At 34.5% G+C, this 13,479-nt stretch overlaps 1 pseudogene; it reads left to right on the forward strand.

The window, feature by feature from the left end:
- LOC149575120 (3-ketoacyl-CoA thiolase 1, peroxisomal-like) overlaps positions 1-13,042 on the forward strand; it is a 33,425-nt pseudogene extending 20,383 nt beyond the window's left edge.
- The last annotated feature ends 437 nt before the right edge of the window (positions 13,043-13,479 follow it).

Raw genomic sequence — 13,479 nt, forward strand, 5'->3', positions numbered from 1 at the left:
CATGTGTTTTGTAGAGGTTGCAAAAGTTTATTTGGTTCTTGGTTCCTATTGCAAAGAGGTAGTTTTGACTTTCTTGAGTATGTTTTCTATGATTTTTAGGGTTTTGGTGGGTGGATTTTCATATTTTTTATGACTCTATAGCCCAATGGATGCATAAGGTCACTAATGATATGCATAGCAGGCTTGTATCCCCCCTGAGTCACTAGAATTGTTGGTCATTTTTGCCTTCCTGCCAAAATGTCCTTATTTGAATTTAAACATGGTAACGATCACATATTCAAATTCAAATAAAGTGGGGCTTAGAAATATTTCATATAAAACTTTAGGTTATAATTTATATTCTAAGTTACTAATCACTTTAATATTTTTTAGACCCATACTTACTCACCATCAGATCTTTCATCATCCATAGTGGTCACTTTATCATTATGTGGAGTTGTAAAACCTTTATTTCATGTGATATTGCGATTGCTTGAAGGAACCCCTTTCCTGTTAGAATAGTCAGGTAGTTGTTAGAGCATGTCAAAAAAATTTTGGTTTCTCATTGGCTAAGGTATGACTATACAAGGTGGGTCCCTTCCTTTTATGTGCTGGTTTATCACGCATCTTCCTAGTCATCGATCTTCCTAGGATCTACAGTTGTCACCTTGTTGCTATGTGAAACTATGAGCACTTTAATTCATGCAACATAATGAAATCACACCATGCATCTATGTGGGTCTAAGTTTCTTTGATAAGCTAGACTAAGATGGCATATAGTGGAATTTCATTGTCCAAGCTTCTAATGTGTTGAGGTCATGGGTCATATGTTTTTAGTTTTTACTTCTAACCATCTGATCTAAGTAGATCCACAATGGTCACCTTGTCACTATAAGAAGTTGCATGATATTTATTCATAGTGACAAAGCAATGAGTTGATGTATGGTAGGTGGGTCTATTCCTTTGTGGATCGCAATGTGGTGGGTCAGTGCTAGATAGGTTGGAAAAGAATCATATTTCCACTGGTTGGTGCACTAGCAAGATTGATGATTTTTCAAGACTATTAGATGGTGGGAGATCAACGCCTCTCACAATGTCACTATAGGAAGTTTCTCAATCTTTAGCTATAGCGACATAGTGAGGATTCACCATGTGTCTTGGTGGGCCCAGTTTGGTAGGTGCAATTAGAAAGGCAATCACAATTAAGGCTAACAATATTGTAAACCATCATGGTTAAGTTAAGGAGTTGGCGCAGTCAAGATGATATGGTGGTCAAATACATGAAGACTCCATGAGGTGGCAAAAAGAAATAAGATGGTTATTCCACATGGAGGGTTCTGGTTGCATGACTAGGTTGACCTAATAACCTTGCTGACTCATAAGCCAAAAATGAAGGGAGAGGTGTTTTCTTTCATGATCTAATCTTCATGATTGTTTCCAACCATTTTTCAATGAATTCTGTGCCATCTTCTTAATCAAAGTGACTTAATGGTGCCATTCTATCTTCTCGAGGCTCTATTTTGGCAAAATATTGGATTTTATTGTATTTGAATCTATACCAAGATTAGATTTTCCCTAGGGCTATATGATTATTCTGAAAGTATTTAAGATAGTGGTTGTGGGGTAACTCCAATTAGAAATATCTTAGTTATGCCTAAGCTATAAAGGTAGTTTTTGTAAATTTTGTTGTGTTAACTCTTCTCTATTTTCTCGATATTGCTCTACAAATTCACTCTACATTCCCTTTTCCTCTAAACTTATATGACATTCTACTTTATTACTTCATACATTGATGCATTGTGCAAAGACCTATTTTCCTCTCATTAGTGCATTTTGGATATTTGTAATCTTGTATGGTTGTATCTATTTTTGGCCTATAAATGATATATAAATGAATTCTCTTCTTCCTTGTGTCATTTATTTGGGTTTTTTGATTTACATGTGATTTTTAGATTAAAAAAAGTTTGAATGTGTATAACTTTTGGTGTCATGATGGCTCAAAAGTGCATGTATGGGTAGAGATTAGTTTGAACACTCTATTTTGGTGCATCACCCCCTTAGGCTAGAGTAGCTAGTTTTTCTTTCTATGCATCCCTTCTCCCTTTTCCTTTCCAATTGTAGTTAGGTGCACCCTAATAGTAAAGGAAGCTAGCCTTCTCTAGAGATTCAAACTCATAGTTCAAGTCCCGTAGCTTGGAGGTTGTTTCCATGTTTCACAAGGTTGTCCTTAGGAAAAAACTTTGGACAAGGGTGCAAAATTTTGTGACAACATATATCTTTTCATAACTTGTAGTTTTAGCACCATATGTATAGTATATCAAGAGATTTGTGAATTGCCCAAGTTTCTTTAAAAATGTGTGATTTTTAAAGATTGAGTCATAGGGATTTTTAAAGTTGAATCAAGTTTCTAAATGTCTCTCCATAGAAAAAAATAGATTTTTTAGTCTCATAAATGAAGAAACATGGAAAACTATATACAATTGTAGTTAGAAGGACATCATTTCATAGTTGCAAGCATAAGAAATCTGATAGGCAGTATAAGAAGGTGCTCTAGAGAAAAAAATATCCAATATTTGAATAGTTTTACTAAAACAAGAAATAAACTTACAAAGCATTACAATATTTTGATCATTGATTTATAAAGAAAAAAAGAAACCCATACTATTTCTCATTTTTGTTGTTATGTTTTATTTCCCTTGAATTTTGACACAATTTATCCAAGTCTAAGTCACATTTTTGGTTTGCTAAGTCCTATTTAGGAATTAAGCTTTTGATTTTCTAGTAGCTATAATATGAGAAATGGTAGAAGTTGGCAAAATACCTCATATATGTCATCTTGATGAAATAATGATTGGGGTTGTGCCGTCATTACCTTACAATGTATGTTGTTTTGAAAGTATAAGTAAGTCTCAAAGAATTTTATTACTATTAGTTTGTGAGTGATATACTAAGCTCATTTTAATTATTGTTCCTTTTAGGTTCAATAATTTTTGTAGAATTTACTAACAAAGGTGGGGTCACAACCATAAACAATGGGAGTGGTTATACCTGGAGGTTGAAGATTTGGTCAAGGAAGACTTGGTAAATAATAGAAGATTTAGGGAATGGGCCAATGAACAAAAATGAGCATGCTCTAAGAGATATCAACCACCATAAAAATGACTAATTTCTAGGAGTGTTTCTTTATATATTGACCTCTCTTCCAAGCTTAAGGAAGGAACTTGGTCAGGTGCAATATTGGAGCAGACAAATAACCTTTTAGAATGGGGAATTCATCCCATAAGAATTACTAAGGGTTATGAAAAAACCTCAAAGATTGTAGTGGAATATTTAGATCATATTTCTCAAATGTTTGAGTTTAGTTTGAACAATGTTAAACCTCTTGTGCAGACATGCATGACCACACTTCCTTGAAGATGTAAGTTTTTTTGAATTGTATAAATATGGGCCTCTAGGAACTTGTCTATATTAATTGTAAGTGCTACATTTACTCTTTTTCATTGAGTTTTTGAAAGTTATAGTAGTAAAAGGGTAGTGATAATTTTAGTTTTCTCAAATATTTAACTCTTTGCAATCATAATGTAACTCATTTTCTGGTCATCGATCATTAAAGGATTCCAATTGCCCCTATTAACATCTAGTTGAAGTTTTTTGTGCTTTTGTTGACTCTTCTATTTTATCTTCTTGACTCTAATTGTATGCACCCTAAAATGGTCACCTAGACTATGGGCCCCATTATTTAATTTATCACTTATCAAATTTCTTGAATCAATGGTTTACAATATTTTATTAAATCAATTCAAATCAATTTCCTTGATCAAATTCAATTAGTTTCATTTCGAAGGTTGATCATTTTATCCTAAGTCTTATTTAATTAAAAGAACTTGCTCTCTTTTAATTAAATAAAATAAGTCCTCATTTAATTAAAAGAAAACCTCTCTTTTAATTAAATAGTTCATCCATATTTAATTAATTAAGAGAAAAAACCTCTCTTTTAATTAAATAATTCATCTATATTTAATTAATTAAGACAAAAACCCCTCTTTTAATTTAATTAAATATTTCCTATTTAATTAAAAGAACTTGCTCCCTTTTAATTAAATAAATAATCCCACTTAAATCTCTTTTTGATGAAAAAGGAGTTAAAACAAATAAAAAATTAAATAAATCTTTTATCTACACTTAATATGGGACTTATCTTCATCCTCTCTCCACTTTCTTCTCAACCACTCCACTTTTCTTGTTGGTGGATCTTTATTTCACATGGATCATTATTTCTCCACCCTTGACTAAATGTTTTTCCTCTCAATCTAGATTTTCCAATCTTCTTTATAAGGGAGATCCCTCTCCTCATTTTTGAGACACCCATTATTATGCTATTGTTATGTTGCAGGTTTGGAGAGTGATTTTTGAAGAAGTTTTGAATATTAATGCTTTTGTGGAGAACTTCTATCTTCTTGTCTCATTCTCTCTTGCATGCATGGCTTCCATCATCATGATCCATACTTTGATTTTCATGTTAGCTTAGATCTTGCATTGATAGATTAGATCTTTCTTTCATAGATTAGATCTCCATCGTTATTTCTTTTCATAGATTAGATTTCATTTCTTGCATTGTTTTGCATTGTTATCATTTAGATTAGTTTTTCATTTCCATTTTCATGCATATTAGATCATTTAATCTCTTTTTTTGTGGTGTACTTGCATGGGCACAAACTAGGTCAGACTGAGGGCCTCCATTACAAACCCTTGCACTCCATGAATAGGGAGCTATGAGTTGCCATTTGAGACTTCATTTTTGAGAAATCTTGAATATAATGACTCATAGAAGTGTGCCCACATTTTAGACATACATTTTTGGTGCCCACCTTGAGGCAACCCACCTTTGCTGGCTGGATTTTATTCAGATCTGTTTGCAGACTAAAAAAAACTCTAGATTTGAAATATTTGATCATATCTTTCAAACGGCTAGGTATTTTGATCTAAAAATCTTTTTGCAGGGTTCTCATATATCAGGGAAGCTTCAGTCCAATTTTAAGAGTTTTTGAAATATTTTTGATTTTTTATGATTTTTCCTTGATTTTTCATAAAAATTCATTTTTAGGAGTAAATTAGCATATTTTTTAAAACATTTATAGTTTCAGAAAGATCTCAGAATTTTAAATAGAGTTGGTTCTTTGTGTTTCAATTTTAGAGGTCATATCAGGGGTCAATAATTTGACACTCAAAGAAACCCTAGATTTGAAAGATTTGATCATATCTTTCAACTGGCTAGGTATTTTGATGAAGGTATGCTCTGATACCACTGATGACGGGCCAAACCACCCATACCAACTCATAACCAAAAATGCAACGATATGGAGATAGAGAGATGACAAAATGCTTCATAAAGCATCCATTAATACTTGAAAATTTATTAGAAGAGATTACATTTGAAGAGCTTACAACTCAAGAACTTCTATTTCTTGAACTTCCTTTAGAAGAGCTTCCATTTCTTGAACTTCTACTTCTCAAGCTTTCTTACAAGAGATTATATTCGAAGAGCTTCTATTTCTGAACTTGATTACAAACAATAATAAGCCTTGCTTAAATAGGCACTTCTAACCCAAGACATTACAAACACAACCAATGTGGGATAAAAGGTAAATACAACTACTTTTAAATAAATATTAAATTCCCACCCAAATACAACTAAGCACCCAAAAAATATTAAATACATGATTTAAGGATCTTTCCACAAACTTCTAAGATGCCACCTACACACCTCGATTAATGGAATGACAACTATTTTTGTTATTTTCTATTTATGCCACCCATGCACCTTGAAAATAGAAATTCCTCTTTTCTCCTTTTTTCCTATTTTTCTATTTTTTATTATTTTCCTTCCATTTTCGTCACTTTCTCTCTCCTCCACAATTTTTTTTTTTTTCTTTTCTAATTATTTAATTTTCCCATGCAAGATGCTCCTGCATCAGACTCCCTTGGTAGATAGAAAAGTGTGTCTCACACTTTGATGTCAAAAGTGAGATATAGAACCATCTTCATCTTCACCACAAGCTTCCACCTCAATAGGGACAAGAAAACCAACATGCAAATCTTCCACATTTTTTTTGCTGATGCATGATGCTCCTACATCCGACTCCCATGGTAGGAAAAATTTTGTGAATATGGATTCACAAAATGAAGTAGCCATTGTTGACATTTTTATTTATTTTTTCTCTTCCTCCAACACATAGCTGGAACAAGTATCTGATGCCGATATATTTCCTTCTTTCTTCTTTTCCAACACCTAGCTGGAACAATTGTTTGTTGCTGAAAATGCTCCTTCGCAATGAACTCTATCCAAGTATGACTCCCATCCTTATCCAATCTTGTTGAATTAATCACACCTGTAATAAACCGAACAACATCATACCAATCTGCCTTTGCATACCACACATCACTAACAAGATCCTCATGCAAACCATCATCAATATCTTTTAAACTCATATCAAAGACAACATTCCATGATTCATAAGAATTTACCTCATTGACATCTTCATCTTTTCTTGCCTCTTTTATGTCGTGAACAATGCACGTAAGTACTCCACTTGCTTGATCTCCAACGAAGGCACTATACTTTTCCTCCATTGCTAAAATCTTCAAATCATCTTGATCTACTTTTGGCATACAAATCTGGTTATCTTCATGCTCTTCCTCTTCTCTTTCATCTTCTTCAACTTTTGGTTCGTAAATAATTTTCTCTTCATCCGCTTGCTCTTCCACTGGATCATCTTCCTTTTCCACATCCAAGGAATTATCAACATCTCTTTTTTGGTGGCATGCTCTTCATTTCCGCAACTTAGCTTCTAATTCATTCACTTGCTTCTGCAAATCAAATAGCAATGATTGTTGATTTCTTGCTCTAAATTTCTCAAGTCGAGGAATCCTTAGAATTCATCCAATCACAAAAGTCATATTCTTCTTTCTCTTCTCCATAATCAAGTCTTCAAAAGAAAAATCTCGTCCAAAACAAGAACCTCGTGCAAACTGCCTCACAGTTGGCATTCTATCTACACAATCAAGAACTTCTTCACAAACTTCACCTAACTCAAGGTCCTGGTGCAAACTGCCTCATGTTCGACAATCTGTCTGCATGCTCAGGAACTCCTGCTCTACTAAACTTCACCCAACCAAGGTCCTGGTACAAACTGCCTCACACTTCAGTGATCTTCATGTACACTCAGGAACAACCTACTCTAATACCACTGATGAAGGTATGTTCTGATACCACTAATGATGGGCCAAACCACCCGTACCAACTCACAACCAAGAATGCAACAATATGAAGACAAAGAGAGATAAAATGCTTCCCAATAAATTTTATTAAACTTGAAAATCCTTAGAAATTACAATAACATTTCTACAAGATCTCTCAAGATCCAATCCAAGCCCAAGCTAGTCCAAATCCACAGTCTGGTAGAAACCTCTGAGATCTCAACTTGTGCTCACAAACCACCAAGCAACCTCCTTGTTTCTAAACCACAGTTACTAGCTCTTCTCACAAACCTAATCCAAGATGCATCATGCATCATATTTTGATCTAAATTGTTTTTTTTGTAAGGTTTTGATACATCAAAGAAGCTTTGATCCAATTTTTAGATTTTTTTGAAAGATTTTTGATATTTTATGATTTTTTATTGATTTTTCAAAAGAAATTATTTTTGGGAGTAAATTAACATATTTTTCAGAAAAATTTACAGTTTTAGAAAGATCTCAAAATTCTAAATAGAGTTGGTTATTTATTTTTCAATTTTAGAGGTCATATTAGGGGTCAATAATTCAATTTGCAAAAACTCATTTGTTTTAACAAAATGATTTCCTATGGCACAAATTAAAAGATCTTTTCAAAATTTTGACATTTTTGGAAAGCTCTCTAATTTTTTATAGGGGTCACTTTTCTGTATTTTGAGTTTTGGATTTGAGTTCATATCATATAGATCCAATCTTTATGACTAGGTCAAAAATCAATTGAAAAAATGACATTTAATGAATAGCTTGCATTTAATTTTTACAATGAATCAATGCATGATGTGAGCTTTCGTTTGGGTTACTTGTTGATTATTATCACTCTTAAAAATCATATTTTTAGATCTAACTCAAGTTTTGCATGACTTGACATATATTGCATATCTTGTGTTTGCTTGTTTTGTTTGTTGCTTTGTTTGTTGCGAGCGAGCGTTCAAGCGTAAACAAGAAGTACAACAAAGAAAAGATGTGTTACAAGGATTACCAAGTATTTTGTTTGATCTCTAAAACATTTAGATTTGGGATTAAAATTAAACCTCTCATGTGTTTGGCTTGAGTGTTTTACATGCTTTCATAAAACACATTTCAATTAATGCTCTTAATGGGAAATGAATGAACATAGATTTTCTTTCATACAAGTTTGTGTAAGTGAATGATTGTGTTTAAACCTTAAGTAATTCTTGTTTCCAATATCAAATATCTCATTAAGTTATTGAGGGCATGGATTCATTCCTTGTTTACATAGGGAGTTGAATGCACCACTTTGTGGACTCACTTTATGTTTACTAGGAAAGTTAAATATTCCATTGTTCAACCATTTTTCATTTGAGTAGTAATGATTAGTATTCTTAGATTAATTTTGATTGATGTAGATTGCTATCTTGGGTTATTAGACTTGCTAATCCATCAGTCACTCATTTTTGCCTCGTGGTTGCAAGATCAGCACCACATTAAGGGGGAGGGGTCTATAGGAAAGAAGCATTAATTGCTCCACTAGGTAACCCTTTTGTGCTTTTTGGAACTCACTTGTTTTCTAAGGTATGGAATCACTTTGAGTTGGTGTGAAGAGTTAAATGTTCCACTTTTGGACTCACTTTGAGTTTGTGTGAAGGGTTAAATGTTCCACTTTTGGACTCACTTTGAGTTTGTGTGAAGGGTTAAATGTTCCACTTTTGGACTCACTTCACATTATCTTAAAGGGTTAAATGTTCCACTTTTGGACTCACTTCGCATTTACTTGAATAGTTAAGTGTTCCACCTTTAGTGCTCTAAATACTTTTTATAGTGAATTACTTAGTTTTTATTTCTAGGAGGCCTGCTTGGGGATTTCATCACCCCTTGGGATGACCTTAACTCCTATGTTCTGGTGGAGTATAAATATCAGGAAGTGAATCAAAAGACACCTCTCTTGGGAATTGAGTTTGATATCACTCTTGGCTAAGCCTCAAAGAACTTTATACCTTTGAGAAGTGAAGGAGGAGATTTGGGTTACCATCTCCCCCCGACTGTGTGATTTTGAATTCTTCTCATCTACAAATTTGGGCCTCATGTACCTTGTGTATATCGAGGACTCCATTTAGAAAGCCACGTATATCCTTGTAGAGAACTTGATAAGGTGTTGTGTTCTAAATTCCTACTAAAACATTGTCAAGAACATACACAAGTAGAACCTTTAAGGATTAGAAATACTAAGTCACTATACTTGTTCATGTGCAAGGTTGCTTTGCCCCTTGCTCATTGTTTGAAGACTGTTTTCTTGAGATCTATGTTTGCTATCTTGTGTGCTTGGTTCATGATAAAGAATCTATTGATACATCTAGTTGGATATTTAAAATGAACAAAACCTGAGTTCTTGAGTTGAGACTTTACGATTGAATAAATTTTTTATCCTATTATTTTTAGTCTCCCTTGGTTGATCCTATTTGGATTAGGCTATTTACCCCATTTTTAGAAGCTTTTTTATGCCTTGGGTTATTGTGCTTTGACCTCTTGAATTAGTAATCATTGATTTCACAAGAGACCTTGTTTGGAGTTGGTGAGTTAGAGACCATCCTTGTTGAGAAAGATATACCATTGGATCTTTTGATATTACGCTTGGAGAGTCTTAGTAATCTCTTGTCCATCTACTTTCATAAAAATTCAATTTTAATTATTTATAATTTGGGTAAATCATCCTGCTAGTCCATATGTGCTAGGGTATTCACCCAAAGTTGTGAGCACCTTTGTGGCAATGTTGGTTTACGCCTATTGCAAAATTCTATCTTATCACATCTCTTTTGGACAAGTTAGTGCTTTTTCTATCCTAGTTTGGTACCAATGTTTCTTAGAGTTATCCTATCAACTAGTACCTTTTCTTTCATGTTGGTTACAATTGCTATTACATGTTGCTCAACATTCAAATGATCTCAAATGGTATCAAATTTCCCAAAATAACTCTTGGTCTTCTGTCTTCTTCATCTTCTATGTCTTTCTAATCTCCCATTTCCATTCTTCCTCTTCTTCATATCTTCTTGATTCTTTCCCTCCTATTATCATATAGTCTACCTTCTATTCATTCTTTCTCTTCTTTCATGCTTGATTCTTCTTCTTCTAGAACCATGGATCTTGGATATCTTTTTAGGGATCCTCATTTGAGCTCAAATGAAATCCACCTCCTTCTTGAATTTGAAAAGTTTTGTTGCTCCAATAAATACATGGATGCTAACATTATGACAAAAATACTTTAAAAAATGGATAAATTAGACATCTTTGCTAGGATCATGTGCAAGATTAAATCACAATATCCTTCTTCCAAATATTCCTTATCTTCCAAGTCTTATCATGATTCTTCTAACTTATTCAAATTATTCATCTTCTAAGTCTTATTGTGATTCTTCTAGATATCCTTCACATTCTTCATCTTCTAAGGCTTATTAGGATTCTTTTAAATATAATTCATATTCTTCATTTTCTAAGTCTTATCATGATTCTTTTAAATATCATTCACATTCTTCATCTTCTAAATCTTATGATGATTCTTCTAAATATCATTCACATTCTTCATATTCCAAGTCTTACCATGATTCTTCTAAATATCACTCATGTAGGTCTTCACCTACCTCTTCCTCATGATATCATTCTTCTTCTACTTCTACCAAGAGTCTTATTCCTCTTATTGAGACATATGATAATGAACAACATGAAGAGTCTTGTGATATGCCTATCTACAATGCCTATAGTGACAATGGTTATGATGATGATTATTATTACATTCCTATAGTTTCTAAAATTCCTCCTAGTCCTATGCTTGTTCTTAAAGGGGATGAGTCACCGATAAATATTAATGGGAATCCACATGAATCAAATCTTGAAAACAACATTGATAAATTTTGTGAACAATACCTAAATGATAAGTCTACATTTTTTGATGAAGAGAAAGCATTTTTTTTGCTGAAATACAACATCAATGGGATAAGAGTTCCTCTTCTAAGAAACCTCATGCTAAAAATAAAGATTACACTCTTGAGAAAGATCATGTAAATGTTGAACCTTTGTCTTCTGATGCTCCCCTTCCATCTTCTACTTCCTCCACTATCCATACATCCCTTAAAGATTCCGAGTCTCTCAAATCTTGTATCAATCCTTCATCCAACAAAGATCCTTATGATTTTCATGCGGTTCCTTATAGTTATCCTCAAGGGCTACCTCTTAAAGAAACTCAAGCTAACCTTTACTTGGCTGCAAATAATTTTGATAATTAACATAATCAGATTTCCACAATCCATTAGTATGTGAGCAATGTTTCTGGATTAGATTGTGTGAGTTTTTTTAGCATCAACGTTTCGGATCATACTACATGATCCATCATCAGGACAAGAGAACATCAGAATATGGAATGAGCATACCAGGACACCACAAGCAATCCTAAAAGGAGAGGGGGGGGAAAAAAGGGCACAAAGACCAAGAGGACCAAAAATAAAGACATAACCACCAAGAGAACCGGTACAGAATAACCACTCATATGAAAAAATGCAGATAATGTGCATAGATGTAAAGGAAATTTTAATATGCATTAAAAAATGATAAAAATAAATAACTAAATAAAAATTAAAAAATAAATAAATAAGTAGATAAATAAAAAATTAAAAAATTAAGGATCAGCGTGAGAAAGGGAGGAAGCACACGATTATGGAAAAGAATAAATAACTATAAGAGGTGGAAAATACAAAGATTAGGACTTAAAAAATTAAGTATTAAATAAATAATAATAAAAAAGAAGGCTCAATCCCTAACATAAATAAATAAAAGCATGTGCAAAAATTAAGAACTAATATACAACTAAATCTAAAAAAACCGAACAAGCCAAAAAATATTTTTTAAAACCCCAAGAGAAAGAACAAGAGGAGCAACATTAGAAAGGCCCTGATACCAAAATAAAGAAGCTATACACAAGATAAAAAACTCAGGAGCAAAAAACCTAAATAAATAGATCAAACCTAAAAACCCAACATGCTACTAAAAGAAAATGCATAAATATGCCATGAGTGCGAAGCAACCACAACACTGGAACCGACCCAGATTAAAGAAAACAAGCACCAAGAGATAAAAAGCAAAACATGAATGAATAAAAGAGGAAAATAATAAAAACAAGACATCAAGATGGAAGACCCAAGGCTGGAACCACCGGCACAGGAAAGAGCTCTAGGGTTAGAGTGACACAGAGGGCTAAGACGGAATGCAAAAAGAGTGGAGAGACAACAGGAAGCAACCTGAGAAAAGAACACAGAGAATATGAGGAGGAAGGAGCTCGGAGACCACAAGGTGGGGCCAGGAGACTGGAGACGAAAGGAGGGGGGGGGGGGGGTTTGGGGGGGGGGCTCCCCCATAAACCGGACAGGCCAAAATGGGGGGGTGACAGGGGAAGGCTAGGGGACTTACCCGAGGGGGCAGGAAAGCTCGAGAAGCATCAAGGGTGATGCTGAGTCTTAAGCGAGCCCAGGAGAGGTTGCCAAGACAAGCTAATGGACCATCCATCATCTCGATTGAGGTTGATGGGATGATAGTTAATTTCAATAGCTTCCTTAAGTTTTCTTTTGAAGAAGTTATCCTCCTTGGAAAGAATTTTGGCGGCCTCCAGACAAATGTGATGCTTGGTGGCCGAAGAATGCTCAGGAAGGGCAGATTTATGGGTTCTATCATGTCTGATATCTGCACCATGCTCCCGAATTCTGGTATGAAAAGAATGGCCTGTTTCCCCTATGTAAGGGGCCCCACAAGAGCACTCAATCAGACATGATAGAACCCATAAATCTGCCCTTGCTGAGCATTCTTTGGCCACCAAGCATCACATTTGTCTGGAGGCCACCAAAATTCTTTCCAAGGAGGATAACTTCTTCAAAAGAAAACTTAAGGAAGCTATTGAAATTAACTATCATCCCATCAACCTCAATCGAGATGATGGATGGTCCATCAGCTTGTCTTGGCAACCTCTCCTGGGCTCGCTTAAGACTCAGCATCACCCTTGATGCTTCTCGAGCTTTCCTACCCCCCCGGGTAAGTCCCCTAGCCTTCCCCTGTCACCCCCCCATTTTGGCCTGTCCGGTTTATGGGGGAGCCCCCCCCCCCCCCCCAAACCCCCCCCCCCTCCCTCCTTTCATCTCCAGTCTCCTGGCCCCACCTTGTGGTCTCTGAGCTCCTTCCTCCTCATATTCTCTGTGTTCTTTTCTCAGGTTG

This window comes from Cupressus sempervirens, chromosome 2 (assembly GCF_028749045.1).
Source record: "Cupressus sempervirens isolate cs-2001-9-10 chromosome 2, ASM2874904v1, whole genome shotgun sequence".
Lineage (NCBI taxonomy): Eukaryota > Viridiplantae > Streptophyta > Pinopsida > Cupressales > Cupressaceae > Cupressus > Cupressus sempervirens.